Below are 27189 nucleotides of genomic sequence, written 5' to 3'. Positions count from 1 at the left end.
AAAGCTGACCAAGCTATCCTTTAGTCAGACTTTGCCTAGTCAATGCAGGAAGCCAGTTAAGTATTAAGAGACAATCTTTATAAGGGAGTATTAATGGGTAATATTTTATAACAGTTGGCCTTAATTTGGGGTTTTTTTAAGGTATCAAATGAAAAAGAAAAATAACAACTTGAGGCATAGTATAGTGAAGGTTATATAGAATTTAATGACAGACAAGGGAGGAAAGTCTCATCAAAGATACTGGAACTAAGCTCTGCAGGCTGGGGCTTTGGAAAAGGAGCTAGTCCAGAATTGTTAAACACCAAAATGGCCTCAGGGCCCTAGTCAGTCTGATGGCATCAGTTGAGCTTCACCATTGGTTGAATTCAGAAGGCAGAGTTGGGTCACAGATTATTAAGATCAAAAAATCCTTCACCAGGCTGTTTTTATGCTGATTCTGTTTTATATCCCCAGATGTGATTGGTCTCTTTTCTTTTTCTGAGCCCTGATTGCTTGCTCTTTGCACACTGTCACATTTCACAAATTGTGCCATATAGACAGCAATTCCAAACACACAGGAGCCTTGCTCATGCTCAAGAATCAGAGGAAAATTCCTTTATTAAAACAATAGCTTCAAGGAATCAATTGAGATTTTACTTCGGTTCAAGCTTACACTGTGGATTGGTACCATTGTGATATTTTCAGGGCAAACAGCCCCTGTATGAAATTCAGTCCAAGAGGTTTAGGTTACATTGACATTTTCTTTGCCGCAGCTGGTCCGTCTTCACCAACTCCTAACCTATTAGAGCAAATAAAAATAGTGAAAGCATTTGGCTTTAGTAATCTGATTGAAACTAATATCCAGTTGTGGGAAAAGAGAATCTATAGATTTAGTTGGGGGTAATATTTTTTCTTTTATAGATTTTATATTTTTTCTTTTCCTCCCCAAATCCCCCGGTACATAGTTGTATATTCTTCGTTGTGGGTCCTTCTAGTTGTGGCATGTGGGACGCTGCCTCAGCGTGGTTTGATGAGCAGTGCCATGTCCACGCCCAGGATTCAAACCAACGAAACACTGGGCTGCCTGCAGCAGAGCACACGAACTTAACGACTTGGCCACAGGGCCAGCCCTAGTTGGGGGTAATATCTATCACAATACTTAACAGATAACTTACCCTCCATTGTTTTCCTTTCCACATAATTTTGGAGCTCTTATGCAAAGAATACTTCAAATGGAATTTACGTGAAGAATTCATGCATAAAAAAGTAATTTTGCACTGTTTTTAGAGGATTAAAGTTCAAATTTTATAGTGCAATTTTGGACAAAAATATGTAAAAGTTTTATTTACTTGATATAATTTGACCAAAAAAGAAAAAGCCTAAATATTGTATTCCAATTCTTTTTAAAATATAGCAAATAGTCAAAAATTATTCTACGATAACTTTTTTCCTTTCAACCGTGTATTTACTAGAATAGACAATAAAAGGAAAATAAATTTAGACTAAAATTATAATTAAACACACCAAAAATTAAGGTGACAATCACTATTCCATTATTTCCAGAAATTAAATCGCTTGTACCACATCAACACAATGCAGATTGCAATGTCCCAAACAAGCTCCCTCATAGATCATTTCCCTTAGAAAAGTCCATAAGCCATGAGTTGTGTGTGTGTGTGTCTGTATGTGTGTTTAATTTAGCTTCTAAAACCTCATCATGAGATCATAAATCAATCAGCAGGTAGATTCCCTAGCAATTCTCTTTTATTGATCTAAATATTATTTCATATGACATTCAGTTGATCCTTCAACAAAGCAGAAGTAACCTTAAATTAGTTTCTAAGAGTACAGCAAAGGTAAACACTTTGAAAATCTTCTCATGTTACCATTGAGAAACAGGGACATGTTCCATGCATCGGTCAATCAAATGCATGAAAAAACAAAAAAAAGAAATTTTCTTTTCATTATCTATGTTTAAGAAATGAATTTAGCCTAAGCGTTTTGCTATACAATAAGGACTTTCCTCAGACTACTATTATAATGGCCCTTGTAAATCTGTGAAGTCAAAATCAAAATTCTTTATAGACTATTCAATGCTCTAAAAGCATAACCATCAATGCAAAAATTTTATTTCCTTTGTACAAACTTTGAATTTTATTAAACATAATAAAAAGATAATATCCAAGTTATGCACGATGAATGCATTCTAGAAATCTGCTGTACTACATCATGCCTGCAATTCACAATACTGTATTGTACACTCAAGAACTTAAGAGGGTAGATCTCATGCTGAAAGTCCTTATCATGATAATATATATATCTCCATGCACATTATAGTAAAATCTAAAAAACTTTTCATATTGATTATCTAAACAGTAAAAAACATAAGTAGAGTAATAAAAAAGATAACATCCAATTACAAAATAAAAATAAAGAATTGTAACTGTCATGGGTATAAAATAAATAGTTTCTAACATCTCATGAATATAGAAACTTTAGAGAATAAAAGCTCAAAGATAAAGTTCATATTTTATGATTTCAGCAGAAAGCACAATATGGGGGGAATGACAAGAATCAAAAGAAGAGGTTTAAAACTATATTATTTTATATGTAATGGCTATATTACCTTTAATTTCACAGTTAAAAGCTGTTTTTAGCAACCAATCTAAAGTAATGACAGATCTGGAATCTGTCCAGGCAAAAGCACCCTCTGTGTTTAAAAGCACTTTAAGTAAAAACCATATCTTCTGAATGTTATCATTGGAAAACAGATGCTAATTAACTCCATTGTTAAAAAAAAAAAAAGAGTAAAAGTCACTACATGTAGAATTGCACCAGAACTTCACAAAAACGAAACATTCATATATTAAAAAAAAGTATTTGTAATATATCATCATTGGATTCAATTTAATTAAACTGTATATATATTCAGCCTTTGCTCTTCACACGATTGACAATGCAATGTTATAATGTTGAGTGAAAATCACTATCCTATCAAATTTAAAGGAAAAAATCATATTTGAAGTAAAAGGAAATGTTCTTTTTCATGAAATTGAAAACATGTAGCAATAAAACCTTTAAATATTCAATTAGTTATTTGCTGATCTTGAAACTACCTACAATTTTATTACAAATGAAGAATTTCTGGCAAAAGAAAAAATAGTTACAAAATAACTCACCTAACTTGTGCCTTGGTAATGATTAAAGACAACTTATGGAAGCATTTTTCAAGGTTTTTGCATAATGAGTCTCTTTGCAGGTTTTCCTGGAGGATTTTTTTCTCTCATGAGTTCATGCTTCTTACACAAGCAGCAATTGAGAAAAGTAGTGAGAGAAAATGTACTCAAGACAGCATTTTAAACAAATCTCTTAGGAAAAAAATATGTATTGGATTTTTTTCCTCCAATTCTGCCCTCACACCCTCTCCTCACCCACCATCCCTCTGTGCCCAACACACACACAAACAGCACACTCTCACACACGACACACACACATTTATAGCAACCGGGCTCTTGTCGGAACATTCAGATGGAAAAAAGAAAACATTCATTCCTGTAAATCTGAACTTTAGTTTAAATAAGTTTAAAATCATCACCCTTGTTCATTTATTTATGCTATTAAATGCCAATGGCTTTCTTTAAATCTTTATTGGGATGGGCCATAGTATCCAGTCTTGGAATCTAGATATAAGAACAGATTATTTAAATACATGAATTCTTCAACTATACATCTACTATGGTCAAGAGGCCCACATGTACAATAAAGAGATTTCTAGTTTAGCGAATTTCCAGAGCCAGATAAAATTTGTATCATTCTCATAAAGTCATGCTGTAAACAAATGAATATCTCATCTGGATTCTTTTAAGACTCAGTTCACTTATGGGTTTTTTAATATTGAATATGATACAACATATTAAATATATTTATATATCAATCAGTTTGATCCATTTTACACATACAATGATGGGAAACTCCTTAATCTATTTGCTTTCACATTTTGAATATAGTTTTCACTTTAAATATGTTTCTATGTGTTACATATGCCTACAGCTGTGTTTAACTGAAACACCTTTCCCCTTCCTACTTTTTATTTTTTTTATTTTTTGATTTTTTTGAGGAAGATTAACCCTGAGCTAACATCTGCTGCCAATCCTCCCCTTTTTGCTGAGGAAGACTGGCCCTGAGCTAACATCCGTGCCCATGTTCCTCTATTTTATTTGTAGGACACCTACCACAGCATGGCTTGCCAAGGGGTGCCACGTCCGCACGGGGATCTGAACTGGCGAACCCCGGGCCACAAAAACAGAACGTGCTCACTTAACTGCTGAGCCACCAGGCAGGACCCTCCCCTTCCTACTTTTAAAATTTCTTATATAGAAGTCATGTTCACAGAATTCTGTTTTGAGAGCCGTCTGCCTCTGGAACATAAGCAAAAACATCTCTTCTTTCCCTTAACTTTTATTATCCTGGTTTGGAATTGCATTTCAGACAGTAAATAATGTATACAATTAAATGCTTTTTAGTAAATTTACAGAATTGTGTAACCATCAACAGAATCCAGTTTTACAGCATTCCCATCACAACAAAGAAATCTCACATGCCCCTTTGCAGTCAATTGCCTCTCCTCCCACCCCGACCCCTCCCACTCCCAATACAGTTCCAGGCAAAACCTAATCTTTTTTCTGTTTCTGTATATATACAACATATAGTTGTTTGAATCTGGCCTCTTCACTTGACATGATGTTTTTAAGGATCATCCATGTTGTAGCATGTATTGATAGTTTATTCCTTTTTTATTGCCAAATAGTATTCCATTGAATGAATGCACCACATATTTTACTATTTATCACTTGACGGACATTTTGATTGTTGTCACTTTCTGGTTATTGTGAATAACACTGCTATGAACATCCAGGTACAAGTTTTTGGGTAGATATATGTTTTCACGATTTTGGGGGAGATACCTAGGTTTGGAATAGTTGGGTTGTAAAGTAAACTTATATTTAATATTTCAAGAAACTGCTAAACTGTTTCCAAAGTGGCTGTGCCATTTTGCATTCCCACCAGTAATGTACAAGAGTTCTGATTTCTCCATATCTTTGCCAACACTTGCTATTTTCCATCTATTTAACATTATAGTAGATGTGAAGTTGTGTGTCATTGTGGTTTTAATTTGCATTTTCCTAATCAATAATGATGATGAATATCTTTTCACATGCTTACTTGGCCACTTGTATACCTTCTTTGGTGAAATGGCTACTTAAACCTTTTGCCTATTTGTAGAATGGATTGTTAGTCTCATTATTGAATTCTGAGTTCTTTATATATTCTGTATACAGTCTTTTATATGAATTTAATTTTCAAATATTTTCTCTGCAATCTTGTGGCTTTAATTTTTATTTTTGTGATAGCATATTTTGAAGGTAAGTGTTTTAAATGTTGATGAAGTTAAATACATTACTTTTTCCCTTTTTAAAAATTATGCTTGGGGCTGGCCCAATGGCGCAGCGGTTAAATTCGCGCATTCTGCTTCTTGGCAGCCCAGGGTTCACTGGTTCAGATCCCGGGTGCAGACAAGGCACCACTTGGCAAAAGTCATGCTGTGGTAGGCATCTGATGTACAAAGTAGAGGAAGATGGGCATGGATGTTAGCTCAGGGCCAGTCTTCTTCAGCAAAGAGGAGGATTGGCAGTAGTTAGCTCAGGGCTAATCTTCCTCAAAAAAAATTAAATTAAATAAAAAAAATAAAAATTCTGCTTTTGTTGTCCTGTCTTAGGAGTCTTTGCCTAACTCAGGTTTTAAAGATTTTCTCTTATGTTTTCCCTAAAATTTTATAATTTTATTGTTTATCTTTGGCTCAACAATTTTGCTGTGAGTTATGTTTTTTTGTGAGTGTATTGTATGGAGTTGGGTCTAAATCCATCTTTGTGTATGTGGCTACCCACACGTCCCAGCACTATTTGTTGAAAGGATTACCTTTTTTCATTGAATTCTCTTGGTTCCTTTGTTGGAAACCAATTGACCATAAAGATAATTTTTCTTTATAGACACTTCTATTTCATAGATCTAAATGTTTATGCTTATGGTATTACCACACTACCTTGATTATTGTAGCTCCATAATAAATTTTGAAACAGGGAATCGCAAGTTCTTTACATTCATTGTTTGTTTAAAAATTGTTGTGGATATTCTGGGTCATTTTCATTTTCACATAAATTTTAGGGTTAGAATGTTAATCTCTGGAAAATGTCTGCTAGGACTTCTATAAGGATAGCCACCTTGGAAATATTGAATCTTCCAATCCACAAACATGGAATATCTCTCCATTTATTTAGAACTTTAATTTCTCTCAATAATGTTTTGTAATTTTCAGTGTACAAGTCTTGTACTTTTTGTTAAACTTATTCCTATGCATTTTACTCTTTTTGATGCTAATGTGGATTGAATTATGAATGTCATTTTAATATTGTTCATTGCTAGTGTATAGAAATGTAGTTGATTTTTCTACACTGGTCTTATATCCTTGGAACTTGCTGAATTTGTTTATTAGATCTACAAGTGGTTTTGTGCATTTGCTAGGACTTTCTACACGTACAGTCATGTTATCTGCCAATAAAGACAATAAAGTTTTATTTTTTTCCTTTCCAATTTAGATGTCTTTAGTTTGTTTTCCTTCCTTTACTGCACTGGTAGAATCTCCAGTTCAATGTTGAATAGGAGTAATGACAGTGAATATCTTTCCCCTGTTCCCAGTCTTTGGGGGAAAGCATTTACTCTTTCACCATTAAGTATGATTTTAGCTATAGTTTTTTAATGGATGCCCGTTATCAGATTGAGAAGGCTCCTTTTTATTTCTAGTTTTTTGATGGTTTTATCACAAATAGATATGGATATTGTCAAATGATTGTTACCTTTCTACTGAGATAATCATCTAATTTGCCCTTTATTCTGCTATTATGTTGTATTGCATTAATTAGTCTTTTAGTGCTAAACCAATCTTGAATTTCTGGGATATACTCTACTTGATCTGGTATATAATCCTTTTTATATGTTGCTGGATTTGGTTTGCTAATATTTTGTTTAAAAATTTGGCATCTATATTTATGAATGATATTTGCTCAGAGTTTTCTTATGATATCTTTGTCTGGCTTTGGAATTACTGGCCTCATAAAGTAAGATGAGAAATTATCTCTCCCTCTCTATTTTTGGGGAAGATTTTGTGAAGAATAGTAATATTTGTTCTTTAAAAATTTGGTAGAAAGACATTTCTTTTAATTCCTTTCAAATATTGATGTTCCCCAGGGATGTGCTCCAATTCTGCTCTTGCGTTGTTTCGTATGCCCTCCTTCGATAGTCTATTCCACCTTTACACTATCGGCTTGCAATTTGTAGACTGAGGTCTTCTCAATCCATTTTTCCAATTCAGACTTCCCTCCTCCGTTCTAAGTTTCTCTTTCCAACTCTCTACTGGTTATTTGTACCTAAATATTCACTGGTAATTCAAATACTCAAATTACCTTATTTGTGTTAGTGCAGAAAATGCCACCTATTTGCTCACAGAGACTTGGACTTAAGCACATCTGCTTTTCACCACCACATATTCAGTGATCGCCACATTTTATAAACACTACTTTGGAAATATCTCTTGAACATTTCTTTCATTATTCTCCTCTGACACAGTCATTAGTTCTCACTTGGATTAAACTATTTGCTCAATTGCTTTCTTTGTTCCTCTTTTGGGGACACTTCCAATTGTGTGTTTTAACCAGGAAGCATTGGTTGGAATGTTAGATGTGATAGCTACAATGTCCCTTAATTTCTAGGTGAAATCTTAATCAACAGAAAGGCAGTATCTTCCAAAGCAACCTGGCTTTTATAGCCCCCAGTGTCATAGTATAAAGAATAGTAAGTTCCAGGTTGGTATTTATCCTTTCTTTTTCTCAGCCTTTGATAACATAAAAGCTCTGCCTAAGGTCAATACTGTGCCTTTCTCCACTAAGAATGCATTCTCTCCTTAATTATTTCCTGCAATAGTGGTGTAAAATTTAAAGCTTTTCATCCAAAGCCTTAGATCTACATGGTGTATATTAATATCCAAAACGTAAATTGTAAATAACATCATTGTAAGATCGTTTTCTTTCATTTGTTCATTTGAATATCTGCTCATACTGTCTCCCTTAAATCTAATATAATCTGCAAAAATGAATAGTTTTAGAAGAAAAATTGCAAAGCTAAATATAAATAGAAAGAGAGATGATAAAATTATGGCAGGGAAAGAAACATGACAAATAAGAAAAAGAAACTATTTCCATACTCCTAACCCTCAGAAAATTAAGTGCCACACATTTGCTCGATGAATGGATATTGTAGTTAAAATCATAAAAAGCAATTACAGTGACATTTTCAACCATCTGCATGTACAATGCCAACTGCGCTGAGCTGCCCACAATTACATATTTAAGCTAACTACTGTTCATACAATTGCCTGTTAAAGAAACTAGTTCACTTTACAAATGAAACAACAGTTAATACCAATTACCAGTTGTCAAGGTAACAGCTGAATACTAAAAGGCGGGTATTTTGCTCCTTTGGCCTGTGCAATAGGCTTGCTAGATGGGGGCATAGGGTCTAATGTCAAACATCTATGAGATTACAATGCTAAGGTCAGATATCCTGCCTTTGGCATTTACACACTACTATTAAAGTTATAGTGCAACACTATTAATTATGTTTGATTGCCTCCTTGTCTAGTTTTTCAAGCAAATAATTATGGGGTATTTATATCCTGAAATAGTCCTATATTGCTAGTTAGAAAAATATGCTTTCCAATATTGTGAAATTTCTCCTCCTTTCAAAAGAAGTCATTTTTTTTTAAATTAAAAAGGTTTTACACATCTATTTCATTTTCATTTAAGTCATATATAAAATTTAAAAAGCCAAAACCACTGTCACATATAAGACCTTAAAAGAACCAGATTATGGTAATTTTTTCTGATTTATGATTTTCTAAATTTTAAAAATATACTTACTAGAGAATTTTTGTTGACTTACTTTTCTTTGTCTGGTGTTATTTCTTCTGCAGAATCTTAAATTTTAATTGGGTAATTGGGTAAATACTGCACACTTTATATAACACTTGTATACCAAAAAGTAATATTTAAGCTCAAATTTTCTCATGTTAGCTACAAGTTGAATATATTGCATAAATAACTTTTTAAATCTTGACTCTAAAAATCTTTAGTAGACAGAAAATATATTATATTTATTCATGACAGTTCCTGCTGTGTCTCTCTGATTTGCTTATGATTAGTGATAGAAGAATCAGTACAATCATAAAAGTTTGTATAGTAAGATAATAAATTATCTAGACCCTTGATTCTCTAATTGTGGTCCCCAGATAAGCAGCATCAGCATCACCAGGTAACATGTCAGAAATGCAAATTATCAGGTCCCCATCAAGAACTATCAAGTCAGAAATTTTGTGAGTGGCACCCAACCACCCCTTTGAACTAGTCCTGCTGGTTATGCTGATGCATGCTCAAGTTTGAGAACAAATGAATTAGACTACTGCTTCCCAAACTAGACTAAGTGCTTGTGCATAGATTAATGCTGATTAATGGCCAAATCATACAAATTAGCATCAGGGAAAAATATTACAGGCAGCAGCAATTTCTTAGAAAATACTCAGCTTTACTCTATGATGTCTTGTTGGCATTTTCTGCTATTAAGTTGTGTTCTCTTTATTAAAATGGTGGTGACAGTAAGTCTCTTTTTAAGGTCCTTTTTAAGTAAAATTAAAAATCAGGAACTCTGTATTCATTCTTAATACTTCTTTTGTGTTCGGGGAAGGAGTGGCTATTAGGTTGGTGGAGAAAACTTCTAGTTAATGTCAACTCCCTTTATTCAGATGCAAAACTGAGCCAGCAAGACTAAGGGAGCCTCTCTAAGTCAAATAACTAACTTTACGTAGAACTGGACAAAACTCGAAATCTCTCTGCACCTTGGAATCCAGTGTCTGGATCTATCTATCTATACAAATATATATTATATTTATATATAATCCAGTTTATTACATGATGCTCTCACTCAAGGACCACAGATGATAGGATCAAATTTAAAGGTATATACTTTGACATTTCTAGAAACACAAACCTCAGAATCTGTAGTGACCTAGAAGTGACAAATAATATACAAAGTGAGGAATAGGGGAGATTTGATCAGGAAAAAGGATAAACAGCTCTATGCTAGAGAATGAGATCACCAGGCGTGGTAAAACTTCATGGAGACCCTAGCATGCCTGGCCTTCACTTCATATTTTGCCTTCTTCTAGACCCAAACTGCCTTCTTCTGCACATCGTGCTAATAAAGTATTCAGACTTCACGCGACGTGCTTTCTTTTTTTTTAACCTCAGAAGTGAGCACACAGAATTTCGCTTAAAGTTTAGATACATTTGACCACAGCTCATGAAAATTAACCAAAGTAGGGATACATTTAAAATCCAATTTTGAGTCATGTGATGAGGAGATGGAATGGAGAGAGGGAAGATGAACACAAGTAACCGGCTGGATCAAAACTACTTTTTTTGGTAACTTAGTTCAAATGTTTTTATGCATAAGCAGAGTTTTATTGCTGAGGACTGATTTACTTTGATGCAGCAAAAGTTGTCGAGGGGGGAGCAAAAGTAAGAGTAGTAAGTAAAGTGAGGAGCAGAAAGGAATATCTGTTCATAGCAGCTTTGGCTACGATGCTTCATTTGTAGCTGAATTTTTTTCCCTTCACAAACTCAGGAGATGTTCTCGCCATGGTTCTCAAAATGTGATGCTGTATATAAAAGGCATTGGAAACTAATCAAAATAAGACAAGACAGACTTAAGTTGCAACCAGCTCATACTTGGATAAGACTTAGACCATCTTCCAACTTGTAAAAATTATTACTGGTTAGAAAAGATTATACAACATGAGCATAATTTCTTCATCTAGAACAAGACAGTGCCCAGTAGAGCGCTATGTAGAAACAGCTATGATTCACTAAGCAGTGGTGACTAATCTACCGTATTAATATGATAGATTTACTGAAAGCCAACGTATCCTAAGAGGCTCAACTTTTTTTTAATAGCTCTTCTAACATTGCAAAAAGTTTAGGCACATATTAATATCTTTTCAAAGATCCTTCCAATATGCAACAGTGTATCGCTTCTCTCTAACTGCTTTTAATAAAGATTACATTGTGGTGATTCTAACTATGAGAAGTCCTGCTGTATTTTAACTTAAAGATGTTGATATCTATGAAAGAAGTCTATCCCCGGGTATAATTACTGCCAGCAGTCTCAAACAGCATCAGGCTCTCAGATATCTGTGAGAGAGAATTCTTGAAATCTCACCCTCATTTACTGCCATTGCTTTGATTTTTAAGTAGTATAAGCATTTAAGATGAACCATTTCTAGCAGGTGTCAAGATTTAGAGCTTTCAGTTGTATTTAATTTTCAATTGATTCTTCATGGGCTGGTCTTGGAAGCATAATAAACAGCTTCTTGTGGAGTTTGCAGAAGGATCCTTACATTAGTTTGCTAGGGCTGCCATAGCAAAATACCTCAAGCTGGGTAACTTAAATAGCAGAAATACATTTTCTCACAGTCTGGAAACTAGAAGTCTAAGATCAAAGTATCGGCAGGTGTCGTGTTTTTTTTGAGGTCTCTTTCCTTGGCTTGCAGAAGGCCCCCTTCTCGCTGTGTCCTCACATGGTCTTTTGTCTGCACGTATCCTGATGTCTCTTCGTTTGTCCTACTTTCCTCTTCTTATAAGGACACTAGTCATATTGGATTAGAGTCCACCTAACAGCCTCATTTTTATTTAATCCTCTCTTTAAAAGCCCTATATCCAAGTATAGTCACATTCTGAGGTCCTGGGGGTTAGGACTTTAACATATGAATTTGAGGGGATAAAATTCAGTCCCTAACGATCCTAAAGAAGACTTGCTTGTAATTTTTACAGCTTTTTCTCAAAATGATGGACACATGCTTATATCAGCCAAAGAGAAATTCTCAACCTTCAGGAAGAAATTGCATTAATTACGTGAGGAGCAGCTTGAATTCCCCTTTTGTTTGCAGGTCATTAAAAAACATTCTAATTAGGATCCCTTTAGACATTCCACATAGACTTTTTCAAATAGAGACTTGGCATCACAGCTAGAATTCACTCATGCAAAATAAGGATTTTTTTAAAGGACCTTCAAAACTTGGTGTCCTTGGTTTGAACTAATCTTTTAGCTCATCTCCTTCTATTCTGTCTCATACTTTCCCTTATACACATAATAAGAAATGATCTTTGCTTCAAATTGGCATTATATCAACTGACAAACATAAACAATTTGTGTTTACTACTTAGATTTTGATTTATTATATTTGCTCTTTTACCTTAAAATGATACTACATATGCTGAGAAAACAGGAACCACATACTGAAAGTTACATTAACATATATCGCATTCACATATTCATTTATTTAAAAATATTTATTCATTAATATGAAAATGTCTATTGAATGCCTATTATTGTTCGGTGCTGTGCTCGTAATTATGAAATATACGAAAGTCTAGTAAGTAAAAATTGTAATAAAGAATTAAACTTACCCAAACAGAGGTTTGGACTTTGCCTCAGCTAAGGAGGTAGTCTCTACACCCTTGGAATGTCCTACCTGATAAGAGTGTCTTTGTTTACCTGGAGGGCTTGACAATCTAATAACGTCATTTACGGCAAGGGCTTTGTGCCACATGGTATCTGTTCTACCTCTGGAAGGACTGGAGACTAAGGTCAGCTATGCAGACATCAACAATAGCGCTCCAATAAAATTTCTGGTCACCCAGAGTCAGGTGAGCTTCTCTGCGTGACAGTACTGCATGTGTATTGTCACACATCGACACCAGAAAAGTAAGGATGTTCATGACTCCACAGGGAGAGGCCATATTTGGATCTTTCCTGCATTCTGACCTCTGACCTCTTCCCTTGGCTGGTTTCAATATGTATCCTTTAGCTCTAATGAACCATAATTGTGAGTATAACAGTTTTTAGTGAATTCTGTGAGTCCTCCTAGCAAATTATCAAATCTCAGAGTGGTCTTGTGGACTATGCTTTCTGTAACTTCGCAATGGTGTATACAAGTAATTAAAGGAATATAAAGGGTACTTACAAAATATATATAATATAACAGGTAAGTGCAGTGTGATGATGTGCTAACTATTTACAGAAGGGCATTAAAGTAGAGTTTCTCAGAAAAGAAGAGAGCTAATTAGAAATTTGTTTAGTGAACAATGGAAGGAAAGCAATTTCAAGAATGTGGGATAGTGTGCTAATAGACAATAGCAATAAGGTGAGAAACAGAGTGTATTTTGAAGAATGGACAGTAGTGTGTTGAACATGGTAAAAATCTGCCCTTTTTAGTGTGTGTGAGGAAGATTGGCCCTGAGCTAACATCTGTGCCAATCTTCCTCTATTCTGTATGTGGGACACCACAACAGCATGGCTTGATGAGCAAGGTGTAGGTCCGTGCCCAGAATTCAAACCCATGAGCTGCAGGCCGCTGAATGGGACCACATGAACCTATCCACTACACTACCAGACTGGCCCCCAAATCTGCCCATTTTTAAATGGATATAATACAGCTATAGTGACCATATGTCTTCAGTCCAATAATACTGATTTTAGACTTCTGCCCTCCATAACAGTGAGAGAATAAGTTTCTATTGGTTTAAAACATCAAATCTATAGTAATTTGTCACAGCCATAGGAAACTAAACAGAGTCCAAGAAATGTGTACAATAGTCTTTTTAAGTCCTTGTCTGAAGACTAAGCTGCACAGGCATAGGATGAAAATATGCAAGGTCAGGTAAAGAAAAACTGCCAGCAAGCTATAAGCTGAAAAATTACTAGAAGTCAGAGAAGGATAGGAGATAATCAATTTCCAACCCGCCAAAGCAGAGCGATCTGGGTGAAGATCTGGGTCATTTAGCAGAGATTGGCAGTAGACTACTTCTAGGATTGCCAAAATGGCAAATAAAAACATAGGATGCCTAGTCAATCTGAATTTCAGATAAACAACACTGTTTTATATGTCTCAAATATTGCAATTGAAGGTTCAGCTTAATGCCCCATTTTTTAAAATTTATAGTATTGCGTGGGACATTCCTATCCTGAAAAAATGATTTGTTGCTTCTCTGAATTTCAAATTTAACTGGGCTTCCTGGCAACTTTTCAGGACTATCCTACTAAAGCTTAAGCATAAGCCAGAAACAAGCAATTTAACTGCCTGCCAAATCAAAGCTCAAAATTCTATAGAGGAAGACAAGAAAATACAGATACTTAAGAATATAATAAATGCAATGCCAGAATCTAATGAAAAATAGTCATGCAACCCTCCCCCATCAAAAAAAATAACACACAAACAGAAAATGTGATCCATAAGCTGGATAAAAATCAGTTAATAAAAAGAGAACAAAAAATGGTAGAAATACTGGAATTAGAAGACAATTTCCTTAAAACAATTATTGTGAAAATACTTAGGAAATTAGAAGTAATACTGAAATTAAAGAGGAAAAAGATAGGAATAAAATATAATATGCAAAACACATATACATAAACAAAGACAAATGAATCAAAAATTATAACATGAAATAAAAAATTCGCTGGTTAAAATTAAAAGCAAATTAAACATGGTAGAAAGATCAGTGAACTTGAAGATACAGCCATATTAAGTACACAAATTGAAGCACATAAAGAAAAAAACAGCAGCTAACAAACAGAGTCTGAGTAATTTACAGGATATCAGCCTATCTGACAGACATGTAATTGAAGTTCCAGACAAGAGAGAGAAGTCATGAACTAGAAAATATATTTGAAGAAAAGTGGTCAAAATTTTTCCAAATAAGGTAAAAATTATAAACCCACAGCTTCAAAAATCTCAATAAACCCCAAGCAAAATAAATACAAAGAAAACATAAAAGCATCATAATCAAATTGTTGTGTCAACAATATGTATATTATATAAGAACATATTGCAATATATATTTACTATATATATAAATACTACATATATATATAAATATGTAATTTAAATATTTCAGACCCTTAGCAATTTTGAAAAAAAGTGAAAAAATATAGGTCTATATATTACAAGAAAAAGTTAAATAAAACTTATGTATGAAGAAAATTTCTCCCTTCTAATGAAGGCATATCATGGTTCAACATGCAATTCTTCATTATTTGTCTCTTTTCTATTTATTTTAGAATAGGGAGTGAACAACAGAACAAGAATGTCATTTCTACTTTGCAAAGTTAGTCTACAGCAATTGCAAATCATCAATTTATAATATCAATTATTTCACTGTGACTAAAGAATAAGAGTTATAACTACAAACATAAGTTTGGGAAATATTCAGGATTCAAAGTAATTCGGGAGCAACATAAAACATTTTCATACAGCATTTGTATGCGCAATGTACTGCATTTAACCAACATTGCTGTGTTTTATTGATGTGTCTGTTTAATTTCAATTAAATTAGTAAACAATGAATGCTTGATATGTTTTCCACACTTTCTCCAAGGTTTGGAATTTAACATTAAAAGGAGTATTTTCACATTTTAAGTCTATATTTTAATAGATATGATGAGGGGGAAAAGATTAAATGGATACTTAAAAAATGGAAATTCACATCCCTAAGGATTTCCCAGAAGAAAGGGTAAACCAAGATGCAAATTAACAAGTAAAAAGTCAATTTAGGTTGATTAGAGCTCAAAGCGGCAGCCAGATTATTTTCATACAGAGAAAGATTATTGTTTATTTCCTCCTTCAAATCAAGCAAAATTGAATTCAAATTACACAAAAACCCTCTTTCACCTTCTTAAAAATTGTTCCCTTTATTTAAGAGTGATGATAATTTTATAACCTTTGGGGTTATCTTCAGCCCAACCACACAGAACAACTTAGAGAAGGCAGCTGCCAGCCGCCAGTCGTCCCTGTGTCTTCATCAGGATAAATGTCACACTGATGCCTCTCAGTTTAACATACTCTTGCTCTGTGGTTGAATGAAGAAAGATACATGTGAAAATGCATTGTAAATAATAAGCAGCCATATAAATAGATGATAAGAAAAAATATTATACTAAAATCTAGGAGCTTTATATTTTAAATCAGCTCTACAATTATAACATTAAATAAAACTATATGATTATTTAAATAAAGGTAAAGAGCTCACAATAAATCAGCTAGATTGGAGTTCAATAATACTTCATAAAAAATAGGTACCTAAATTTAAAGAAGTTATATTACTTGGACAAAAATATGCAACCAGTAAGTGACTGTGAATCACGGGCCTCAATGACAGGACTTCCGGGAATAACAGCCTTGCCATTCATCACATCAAAGCCAGTCATGAAATGGCTTGGGTGCTCGGGTGAAACAGCAAATAATATAAATAATGCAAACTTAAACCTCCTGTGATCCATTTGCCCCAGTTTTACAGGTCTTCACTTGAAAGCTAAAGCAACTTTGTGAAAGTATACCCAATTTCAAGTGCTCACTTTTTTTCAGCTTTATTAAGGTATAATTGACATACAAAACTGTAAGATATTTAAAGTGTACATCATGGTGATTTGATATACATAAACATTGTGCAAGTGTTACCCCCATCTAGTTAATTAACACATCCATCATCTCACATATTTATAGTGTTTTTGGGGGGAGGGGTGTGAGAACATTTAAATTCTACTTTCTTGGAAAATTTCAATTATACAATACAGTATAATCAACTATAGTCACCATGTTATACATTAGATCCTCAGACATTATTCATCTTATAGCTGAGAGGTTGTATCCTTTTACCCACATTTCCCTATTTCCCCTACTCTCCAGCTCCTAGCAACTACTTTTCTCTGTTTCCCTGAGTTTGACTTATTATTGTTGTTTTTATATTCTGCATATAAGTAATATCATCCAGCATTTGTCTTTGTCTAGCTAATTTTGCATAGCACAATGCCCTCAAAGTCCATCCATGTTGTCCTAAAGAGTGGGATTTCCTTCTTTCTCGTGGCTGAATAATATTCTATTGTTTATATATAACATATCTTCTTTATCCATTCATTTGTATTAGAAACTTAAGTTGTTTCCATAGTTTGGCTATTTTGAATAATGCTTCAACGAACATGGGAGTGCAGATTATCTCTTCAAGATCCTATTTTCAAGATTTCCTTTGAATACATACCCAGAAGTGGGAATCCTGGATCATATGGTAATTCTATACTTAGTTTGTTTGGGAATCTCTGTACCATTTCCCATAGAGGCTGTACCAATTTACATTGCCACCAACAGTGCACGAGGGTTCCCTTTTCTCCATCTCCTCACCAACAATTGTTATCCTTCACTGTTAGTTTATAATACTACATCCACTCCTCTTCACTCATCCGAAAATAAATTTGTCCTTGACCCAACCTCTAGTTCTCAGAGCCATAACACAACTTCATTACCACCCTGTTATGGTCAAGTTCAAGATGAGAAGATGACTATGAGGAGAGATTCAACATCTGGAGAATAGTAGAAATTGGAAACGAGCAGATTCTCTTGAATTATAAATCTTACTTGTTGACAATTTGTGGGAAGTGCAGTAATCCTTTAAAGTTGTGGTTCTCAAACTAGTGTAGACCAGAATCATTTGGAGAACTAGGTAAAACAAAGATTGCTAGGTTCCTTACCGAACTTCTGATTCAGTAGGTGTGGGGTAGGACTAGAAAATTTGCATTTCTAACAATTCAACAAGTGGAAATTTCTCTGCTGGTCTAACAACCCCTTTTTGGGAAACGTTGCTTTAAGGTGATATTTACCTGTTAGTAATCTGTGTGTCTATGATGCATTTTTTAACAGAATTTAAATGTACATTGGGCTGGAAATACATTATTGTTGTTTTTGCTTGGTTGCTGTACATTCTCTACATTCTCTTATGAAATTAGTTTCTAACAAAGCTCGAAAGTATTGGAGAAATAGATTTACCCACACGTTCAGATTAATAAAGCTATTAATATTGTCCCGTTTACCCACCTTAAGGTAGATTAATGTCTTGACATTATGGGCTTTGTTTTAAAAACATAAAAGAAAATTGCACCAAGATAAACTTGCATTATAATAGATATAGCATCAAAAGTTAATCAGATTATAGTGATCAATAGTAAGGATTATGATCATGCATTTATATCTCATCATATTAAAATAATCATGAGAAAGTAATCATTTTATTGGGGAATAGAAGACAAAAACACAATTTGTTTTAAGAATTTATATAAACTTGAGGTTAATTGCAGGACTATGCGTACATATAAGCTAAAACAGAAAATTAAGAAGTTACTAGGAAAGCTTTACTTAAAGGAAAAATGTACTAGAAACTAAAAAATATTTGAGGTCTGGCTTATTGGGAGACTTGAATTGTCAAAGCCACTTTTCTTGTTAATCCCATTGAAGCGCAGACAGCTATTTGCTGCTCGTAACGTATTACACACTACCAGCAGCTGCAGGTCATAGCTCTAAGTGATCTACTTCAAGTAGCTGGTAGCTTCGCTGTGTCCTGTGCTGAGATTAACCCATAAATCTGGCACCAAGTTAAGCAACAGTGTAGATCAAATGGAGCTTTGCAAAAGCCCGCGTCTTCCTGACTCTCCTCTACTGGGAGTCCATTAAAAGTCAAAGTTGCCATTCAGTGTTTTACAATCTGTATAGAATATTAAACCTCATTAATTCATGTAATAATTCAATAATCACATACAGCAATTCAATATTTTATCAGTATTATTTTCCAACAACTCTGTTATATGCATTATAATAACGAGAGTAATAATAATAATAATTCCATTAGAGAAGTTCAGTATAGTGGTTTGGAGAACAGACTAAAATAAACTGCCCAGACTCATATTCCAGTCCTACCATTAATAAGCCTCTTGACTTGGGTCAATTTCTTGGTGCCTTAGTTTCCTCCTCTGTGAAATAGAAGAAATAATAATACCCATCTCAATGGGTTACATGAGAATTAGCAGATAACTTAAGTCTATATCTCTCTGTATATCACTTAAAACATACTTGGTGCATAACATGCTCATTTTGATTCTCACAGATGTAGATATCAATCAGTTGTACATACTACGTTCATTGTAACTTAAGTGGTAGGTGCCAAGAACAAGGCTTTATGTAATGACGGGACTTGGCTCCCCCTGCTCTCCCCAGGCTGATCAGGCTAATTCATCTTTCATCTTCTCCAGTCAACAGCATAATATTTTAATCATAGTTTAACACGTGTTTTCACCATCTCAAATCCACACGTGGACCAAAAGCAAATGGTTTCTATTAGAGTCATGGATCAATGAAAAATCATTACCACCAAGATGTTGCATTTGTTGTAATAAAGCAAAAGAGATGATTTTTTTGCTGTCTCAATGGGGTTAAATATGATGATTATTAATGTTCTAAACAGGGCTCTCTCCTCACCCTCATCCCTGTGTTACCTCCACAGAGTGGAAGAACAAAAATGACCTCAAACTCATGCTGGATGGCCTAATGGCAAAAATAAACATCTTATTTACCAGTAACCCTCCTACACTAGTTTTATTTGGTGCAGTGGCATAAATTACATTATTGATGTACATTCCATAAAGAACCCCTGCAGACTGGTAAGAAATATGTTAAGAAAAATGGGCTAAACATATGAACTAACTACTCATACAAGGGGAAAAATAGTTAATGTGAAAGCAGAAAATTGACAGGCACAATATAATTTCAAAATACAAATTAAATTAAATGTGTAGTGAGATACAATTTGACACTTATTTAATGAGGAAAACAAACTAATCCATGCTAGCACGAATGTCTTGAAAGAAGATGGACACAGTTCACTAAATGTACAATGGCAAAAATTTCAAAAATAATATAAAGATATTTTATCTTATATAAACAAAAAATACACTCTTTGACTTAGTAATCATACCTCTAAGACTTTAATCTAAGAAAATAATTAATGTTTAGTAAAACAGTATTTCTACAAGTTGGGAAAAATACAATAGTCTAGACACAAATGACTAATTAAAGTAAGATATTCCCATTTGATAGAATATAATTCAACCATTCAAAATAATAAATGCAAAACTTATTTTGGATCATAAAAAGTGTGTGTGATACGCTAAGTAAAACTATAAAATATAAACTTTTCACTAATTACCACTGTACAGAATAATATATACTTGTGAACAAGTTCATAAATAGGACAAAATATATTATGCTTAAGGATAATAAACTTGTTTTATTCCTTTAAGAGCTGAAAGCAAATAAAAGTAAGCAAAATATATGTTCATAAAGTCTTTACATAATTTAATATCTTAAGTCCTTCATAGATATATATATTTATATATATGTAAATCATTACAATACTTTACATTGTAAATTCTCAAGTAGTATGTTACTCAACAATTTAAAACATGGTAAAGAATCTAATACAATAACAAAAACCTAAAAATCACTTACATAATTATATATCTTTCAAAATTAATGTTTTAATGTATGTTTTAATGTTTTAATATTATTCAATAGATTTTTCCAAAATTAATGTTTACTTTTACAGTATATTTCATATCAAATTCTGAAATCAATTTAAAATTACAAACCAAATAAACACATTTGCATTACAGGCATACCTCATTTTTTGGGTTTTTTTGTTTGTTTGTTTTTTGGGGGGAAGATTAGCCCTGAGCCAACTGCTGCCAGTCCTTGTCTTTTTTGCCGAGGAAGCCTGGCCCTGAGCTAACATCCATGCCCATCTTCCTCTACTTTATATGTGGGACTCCTACCACAGTATGGCTTGCCCAGCAGTGCCATGTCCGCACCAGGGATCCGAACCAGCAAACCCCGGGCCGCCGAAGCGGAACATGTGCATGTCACTGCTGCACCACGGGCGGCCCCCAGGCATACCTTGTTTTATTGTGCTTCACTTTATTGCACTTTATGGATATTGCCTTTTTAGGAATTGAAGATTTGTGGCAACACCACATTGAGCAAGTCTATAGGTACCATTTTCCAACAGCAGTTGCTCACTTGTGTCTCTGTGTCACATTTTGGTTAATTCTCACAATATTTCAAACTTTTCTTCTTCTTATTATACTTGTGGTTATCTTTGATGTTACTATTTTAATTGTTTGGGGGCACCAGAAACCTTGCCCATATAAGATGACAAACTTAATTAATAAACGTTGTGTGTGTTCTGTCTGCTCCACCAACTGGTTGTTCCCCCATCTCTCTCCCTCTCCTTGGGCTTCCCTATGCCCTGAGACACAATATTGAAATTTGGCCAATTAATAACCCTACAATGGCCTCTAAGTGTTCAAGTGAAAGGAAGAGTCATACATCTCACATTTTAAGTCAAAAGACTAAAAATGATTAAGCTCAGTGAGGAAGGCATGTCAAAAAGTAAGACAGGCTGAAAGCTAGGCCTCTTACACCAAAGAATTATCCAAGTTGTGAATACAAAGGAAAAGTTCTTAAAAGAAATTAAAAGTTCTAATCCAGTGAGCACACAAATGATAAGAAAGCAAAACAGGCTTATTGCTGATGTGGAGAAAGTTTTAGCAGTCTGGATGGAAGTTCAAACCAGCCACAATGTTTTCTGAAGCCAAAGCCTAATCCACAGCAAGGCCGTGATAACTCTCTTCAATTCTATGAAGACTGAGAGCGGTTGGGAAGCTTCAGAAGAAAAGTTTGAAGCTAGCAGAGTTGGTTCATGAAGTTTAAGGAAAGAAGCCGTCTCCATAACATAAAAGTGAAAGATAAAGCAGCAAGTGTTGATGCAAAAGCTGCAGCAAGTTATCCAGAAGATCTAGCTAAGATAATCAATGAAAGTGGCTACACTAAACAGATTTTCCATGTAAACAAAATAGCGTTATATTGGAAGAAGATGCCATCTAGGACTTTTATAGCTAGAGAGGAGAAGTCAATGCATGGCTTCAAAGCTTCAAAGGACACACTGTCTCCCTTGTTAGAGGATAATGCAGCTGGTAACTTTAAGTTGAAACCAATGTTCATTTACCACACTGAAAATCCTAGGATTTTTAAGAATTATGCTAAATCTACTCTGCCTGCGCTCTATAAATGGAACAACAAAGCCTGGATGACAGCACATCTGTTTACAACAGTTTACCAAATATTTTAAGCCCACTGTTGAGACCCACTGCTCAGAAAAAAAGATTCCTTTCAAAATATTCCTGCTCATTGACAATGTACTTTATCACCCAAGAGCTCTGATAGAGATGTACGAGATGAATGTTGTTTTCATGCCTGCTAACACAACATCTATTCTACAACACATGAATGAAGGAGTAATTTCAAATTTCAAGTCTTATTAATTAAGAAACATATTTTGTAAGTCTATAGCTGCCATACATAATGATTCCTCTGATGGATTTGAAAACAGTAAATCAAAAACCTTCTGGAAAGGATTTACCATTCTAGATGCCATTAAGGACATTGATGACTCTTGGGAAGAAATCAAAATATCAACATTAACAGGAGTTTGGACAAAGTTGATTCCTACCCTCATGGATGACTTTGAGGGGTTCAAGATTTCAGTGGAGGAAGTAGCTGCAGGTATGGTGGAAATGGCAATAAAACTAGAATTAGGAGTGGAGCCCAAAGATGTCACTGAATTGAAGCAATCTCATGATAAAACTTTAACAGATGAGGAGTTGCTTCTTATGGGTGAGCAAAGAAAGTGGTTTCTCAAGGTGGAATCTAATCCTGGTGAAGATGCTGTGAAGATTGTTGAAATGACCACAAAGGACTTAGAATATTACATAAACTTAGTTGATAAAGCAGCGTCTTATTTTGAGAGGATTGACTCCAATTTAAAAAGAAGTTCTACTGTGGATAAAATGTTATCAAACAGCATTGCATGCTACAGAGAAATCTGTATATTTCCTATCTTTATTCATGATTAATTAAGCCAGACTGGAGCACTTCATTTAGATATAGATTATAACATAAAAATAAAGTGGGATTATAAAGTAATTAATTTAGTTTTATGTCAATTAATTTTAATACATTGCAATTAGCTATAATAGACCAGGCACTGTACTGGGGACTTAACCAAGAATAAGACTATTATGCGGTTCTTGTTCAACAGTAGCTGTCAGTTTAGTGACTTCTGTCTTGTGAGACTCTAAATGACTCTAAATGCATTACAAAATACTACGCAAACGCATCCAAGAACTTAGATCTTAGTGTAGGCCCTCAGAGCCAGAATGTTTGCATTCAAATTCCTACTGTACCACCCATTAACTGAGTAAATTTTGGCCAGGTCTTCTGTGCCTTAGTAAGCCCTGTGTAAAATAGTTATTTTGCATCTGAATGAGACACCTCTGTGCTTATCTCTGGGTCAACTGAAAGTCTGGCACTGACTCTTGATCAAGATAAGGGAAGGGGGTATTGTAACTAATTTATAACGTGCCACTTAAAGTTCAAAACTTCCCTGGTGGCAGCACACCAGTAGTTATTTATATGTTCCACCTGCTATTTCCGGTTAGACAGCCTTGATTGATTAAGTGATCAAGGACACAAAAGATCTCACTGGAAACTTTCGGGGACATCTCTCCAAACTAAGATTTATCATACAAATCATGATGGTTCAATCTGGAGATGAAGTGTGCCCTGTATAAAGAAGAAAGACTTTGAAAAGCTGTACCTGGAAATCTCTCCAGGACCTTGGCACTTTCCCATCCTCTTTCTACTGCTCTGTTCTTGCCTTTATTAAAACCTTTCAGGTATATGTTTTATGGAATCTTCTGAGTCCTTTCAATTATGTGGCCTCTTGCAATCTGTGCAGGTGGCGTAGTTTATAATTTAAGTAATGGTGAAGGCTATTTGGGGGAGAATAAAAAATGAAGAAGGGATGGGAGGTGAGGAACCATTGTTACCAGATGACTTCATGTCAATCCCTGACATGAAGTTGCACAAATGTTCCAACTATTGTTGGGAAGAAATGTCTCAGTGGATTTTGGAGAGTTATATGCCTGGCTATGACAAAGAGCTAAATGAAGTTATAAAAGAAATTCAAAAGGAGAGCAAGCCAACCAAGCATACTGTATCTTGGCTGCTTTTGTCTGTTTGAGAGAAAGGGATAGCAACAGAGACTTAGCTGGTGGCTTCCAGGGTCACAGACTTAGATCATGTAATTAGACAGTAATGCCCAAAAAGAGTCGAGAAGATAACTAGTTTTGTCAAAATATGGTCGCTGTATGAATAAAAATCACTAAATGTTTACAAATGAGGGAGGGAATCAAGAAACTACGGAAACACCAGGATATTCAGTTAAATAGTTAAGCCACTTTGTAGATTATCAGCAACTTACTTCTGAACCTCTACTGAAATCAATTGTTGCGCAGGAGATATCAAAGAGCTATTTCTCTTGCATCAGATACTGTCAACTGGACAACCATGTTGGTTCTTACTCAGGACGCTCATTTACTGCAGCTTTTGCAGAAATGTAGATAGAAGGGCAAACTCTTGACCTGTTAAGCTCTATAAAGGCAGAGGTAAGTAACACAAACCTAAAAATGAGAATTGTTCAAATCCACCCTTAGATATTAAATGGAATACTTCTTCTGAGGCCACTGAAATGTGGAGAATGTAAGTAACTTTGCTTAGTTTTATAATTCTAAAATTTCTCCTAAATCTATATTTTTATGGTTGATGCTGTGATATAAGACACTCCAGCTGCTTGGACGGCTTATATGACTTCATTGTTGTAGAGACAAGATGAAGTGAGGAAAACTGTGAGAAGACTCCCACCCCAGTTACTGCAAATGGGGGTGGCTAATGATGGAAAAATGATTAGGATTATGCAAAAGAAAGGAAATAAGAGTAAAAGAATTTTTTAGAAACCTCAGAAAAATTAAACTGAATGTTAAGTATTCCAAAGGTTGATTGAAAATAGCATTGAAAAGTGGACAATAAACAGATGGCGCTAACTACTAAAAGTTTAATGAGTCACTATATAAAGATTAGGTGATTTGACTGCCCCACCAACTCTTCAAACTGTGAAAGGACTGTGACAGATTTGCTCAATTTACCCTAGCCGTGATGCATTTTAAAAAATATGATTATTATTAAAAAAGGAATTTATAATCCTTTGAGTCAATGCCAAATAAAATTGCGTGGAAAAAAGGTGACGAATATGACTCTGGATGACAGGAGAGCCAAGGTTACTTGACTCAGCCCCCAGCAAGGAACCCAAGGCTGTTAACATTGATATAGGTAAAATGGCCTAAGGATGGCAGAGAAATTTTAGTTAGATTGCTGGACACTGGTGCCCCGTATAATGTCAAACTAAAGCCTGATAATGAAAAGTTAGCTGGCAATGTAATTAAATTGGGGAGATATGGTGAGCAACTGTAGAGGATACAGGTAAAAGTATGACTTAGAACATAGGAATTTATTAACAAAAGTTTCATATAACTGTCTCACCCTGCTGGAATGTATTATTAGAAGAGACATAATGTTGAAATGGAAGACTCTCACGTGACCCAAATTCCTGGGGAAAAGGTTGTCCTGCAAATTTATTCTTCATTCTCTTTTAATGGAGCATCAAAGTGGGAACTTTCAAGATTGTCTAAGCCCACTCAAGTGACTAATTTAAAACGATTACAATAGACGAGGGTTGGAGACCTGAGGTGCGTAAAGAAATTTTGATTTTAATTAAAGTTCTTTTAGATTCAGCTCTATCAATACCCACAAATTCCTTGTTTAATGGCCTGTGAGAAAAGCTGATGAATCCTGGAGATTCACTATAGATTATAGAAATCTTAATAAATAATAGCCCTCATGCCACAAGTAGTGCACAATATGATATTAAATATTCAAACTGTGCAACAAGATAAGGGAGACTGCAATTTTGTGATTAATTTGGCTGATGCTTTCTTTTCCATTTCTGCTCAAGAAGAAATTCAAAGCCAATTTGCATTCATGTAAGATGGATGTAAAAATACAAATTTACTATGTTTTCACAAAGACATTTAAATTCTCCTGCTATTGCCTCAGCTAATGAGATAAAGACTTTTTTTTTTTGCTTTATATTAGATCCCTAGAACTTATTCATCTTATAACTAAAAGTTTGTACCCTTTGACCGACATCTCCTCCTCCCCATTTTCCTAACTCCTAGACCTGGTAACCACCATTCTACTCTGTTTCTGTGAGCTTGGCTTTTTCAGATTCCACATATAAGTGAGATCTTACAGTATTGTATTTTTCTCTCTTATTTCACTTAGCATAACACCTTCAAGGTACATCCATGTTGTCACAAATGGCAAGATTGCCTTCTTTCTTGCAGCTGAATAATATTATTCCATTACATGGATGTATACATACTAATTTACATTCCCATCGACAATGAACAAAAATTCCCTTTTTTCCACCCTCTCGCCAAAACTTATCATCTCTTATCTTTTTGATGATAGCCTTCTAACAGGTGAGAGGTAATATCTCATTGTGATTTTGATTTGCATTTTCCTGATGATTAGTGATGTTGAGCACCTTTTCATGTACCTCTTGGCAATTTGTATAACAAGACTTCTTTGGGGAAATTTCTATTCATTTCTTCTTCCCACTTTTTAAATCAGATTGGTTTTTTTTTTTGATATTGAGTTGTATGAGTTCTTTATATATTTTGGAGATTAGAGATAAACTTTGACTTGATAAAATTGGAAAGTATAGTTATTTATTACATTAAAGGTATAATATTTATATTTCAACCTGAACCCTAAGCTAAAATAATTATAAGTGCTTGTTAGTCATATGACCTCAGAGGATGACTGATTAACTCAACTAAAGTAGAGAGCTCAGCAAAAACAGAGAAATGCCTAGACATCTCTTAGACAGGGGTGACTAGGACATCTCTCGGACAACCAAAAATAAGTTATTGTTCCTGCCAATTCTAAAATCAAAAGAAGTGGTATAAAAGTTTATTAGGTTGTTTGGTTTCTAGAGAAATTACATACAACAGCTGAGAAATTTATTAGCCCTTATTCATAAAATCACCAAGAAAACACTAAATTTGATTGGAGCTCTGAGAAACAGGGTTTTCTCTTTTAGACCCTCAAAGAACCACAGCATAGTCAAGTCCATTGTAACTCTACTATCCCACACT

The sequence above is a fragment of the Equus caballus genome, chromosome 2, assembly GCF_041296265.1.
Source record: "Equus caballus isolate H_3958 breed thoroughbred chromosome 2, TB-T2T, whole genome shotgun sequence".
Classification (NCBI taxonomy): Eukaryota; Metazoa; Chordata; class Mammalia; order Perissodactyla; family Equidae; genus Equus; species Equus caballus.
The sequence above is the reverse complement of the archived record's forward strand: the minus strand, read 5'-3'. Positions refer to the sequence as shown.